This window comes from Prunus avium, unplaced genomic scaffold (genome assembly GCF_965620075.1).
Source record: "Prunus avium unplaced genomic scaffold, drPruAviu1.hap1.1 HAP1_SCAFFOLD_20, whole genome shotgun sequence".
Lineage (NCBI taxonomy): Eukaryota > Viridiplantae > Streptophyta > Magnoliopsida > Rosales > Rosaceae > Prunus > Prunus avium.
The window spans coordinates 300,001-302,500 of NW_028276880.1; positions in this window are offsets into that span (position 1 = coordinate 300,001).

The window sequence follows — 2,500 nt, forward strand, 5'->3', positions numbered from 1 at the left end:
CATTGGCATGCCATGCCCAAGTTGTGGCCTACACCAAGCCATTCAAGCCATGCCTTGCCTTGCCTTGCCTTGGCATTGCGCATCATCCAAGGCATTCCGAGTAAGTGAGGCTAGGCGAGGCTAAGGATGGCTTGCCTCGCCTTGCCTTGGCATGCCGTGCCCATGATGTGGCCTTGACCAAGCCATGCGTTGCCTTCGCCTTGGCATGCTGTGGCCTTGCCTTGCCTTGCCTCGCCATGCGATGCATTCCGACAAAGTGATGCAAAGCGGAAGCCTACCATGGCGTAAAAATGTCGACAGAATTTTTCGACATTTGAATAATGGGGTTTGACAAGGTTTGAAAAATTCAATAAAAATGGTAGGCTTGAATGTCGACAAAGTGACGCGAAGCGGAAGCCTACCATGGCGTAAAAATGTCGACAGAATTTTTCGGACCTTGTCCTGCCATGGGCTGCGCGCAGCATGCCGGCAGTCTGTGCGCAGCGTGCGCACAGCATGTCGGCAGCGTGCGCGCTGCTGAGCCTGTCGACAGAAATTTTCGAAACTTGTCCTGCCATGCGCGCGCGCAGCTTGCGCGCGGCGTGCGCGCAGCATGCCGGCAGCCTGCGCGCAGCATGCCGGCAGCCTGTGCGCAGCGTGCGCGCTGCTCAGCCTGTCGACAGAAATTTTCGAAACTTGTCCTGCCATGCGCGCGCGCAGCGTGCGCACAGCATGCCGGCAGCGTGCGCGCAGCATGCCGGCAGCGTGTGCGCAGCGTGCGCGCTTGGGAGCCTGGCCGCAGAATTTTTCGAAACTTGCAATGCCATGCGCGCGCACAGCGTGCGCACAGCATGCCGGCAGCGTGCGCGCAGCATGCCGGCAGCGTGTGCGCAGCGTGCGCGCTTGGGAGCCTGTCGACAGAATTTTTCGAAACTTGCCATGCCATGCGCGCGCACAGCTTGCGCGCAGCGTGTGCACAGCATGCCGGCAGCGTGCGCACAGCATGCCGGCAGCGTGTGCGCAGCGTGCGCGCTTGGCAGCCTGTCGACAGAATTTTTCGAAACTTGCCATGCCATGCGCGCGCACAGCTTGCGCGCAGCGTGTGCACAGCATGCCGGCAGCGTGCGCACAACATGTCGGCAGCGTGCGCGCTCGGGAGCCTGTCGACAGAATTTTTCGAAACTTGCCATGCCATGCGCGCGCACAGCTTGCGCGCAGCGTGCTGATTCTGTCGACAGCGAGGCTAGCGAAACTTCTCCTGCCATGGCGTGCGCGCAGCGTGCTGACTCTGTCGACAGTGAGGCTAGCGAAATTTGTCTTGCCATGGCGTGCGCGCAGCTTGCGCAGCGTGCGCGCAGCCTGTGCGCAGCGTGCGCGCAGCTTGCGCATTCGGTCGACAGTGAGGCTAGCGAAACTTGTCCTGCCGTGGCCTGCGCGCAGCCTTCGCGCAGCATGCGCGCAGCATGTGCGCAGCATGCCGGCAGCCTAGTTCCAGATTTTTTCAAATGTCGACAGAATTTTTCAAACCTTGTCAAACCCCATTTTTATTGAAATTTCCTCGCACAATAAGCTCCCCATAAGTAGTCTATGATTTTTAGGACCTTCTCCAAGTTACAAAACTAAAAAATTCCTCCCGGATTTGTTTTAATGATTTTTTCAATTTTACGACTTCTAAAAATAATAAAAAATACTTCCCGACTTCAAATATTTATGAAACTTTTTCCCATCAGAGATTGCATGTTTCTTAGTATCCCTGCAAAAAATCACGTCCAAATACCTTGTATTGAATTATTTAGAGCCCATTATGACTCCTCGCGCATAGGTGATGTCTCTTCCTGTCAAAGGGCTAAATGCATAAAATGCTATATAGGGGGGTGTGTGTTGCCTGCATATGCATGGCAGCCCATGCCCTCCTAGCTGCAGCCCCCTTCCCCCACGCCACACCCATGTCATGTTGCCTCGATATGTTGCCTCGGTATTATGGGTTTGGTGTCGGGGTCGGGGGGCTGCCACCCATGGCGGTGGTGGCCGGAATCCGGCCGCCGCCACCACGCCGCCGCCATGGGTGAGGGGGAAAAAAAAAGGCGTGGAAAGTTGCGAAATGGGGTTGTCTAGGCTTTTTTTTGGCATGGAAGAGCATGGAGTGCTAGGAACTCCTTCTCAAATGCGCGGGCATGTCGACCACAACCTCATTTCGCAACAACAACCACCCGTGTGGGGTGGCGGTGGGTGGATAGTCGCGGATTGGGGCTTGCCAAGCCAATGTTTTCAAAAAAATTCATCAAAATTAAAAACAAATGTTTTGTTGCCTTCGGATTTGTGGGCGAGCGGTGAGTCGGAGTGGAGCCGGTAAAGTTTAACCTCGGTGTGCATGGTTGTTTTTAGAAACTCAATCCAATGCCGGGGACGTTGAAAGTGACGCTCTTATGAGTTGCAAACCCGCAAGATTTAAAGAACCTTTTCAAAAAAATTTCAAACCAACAAGATTTAAAAACAGAAATTTTCATCAAAATGAAAAACA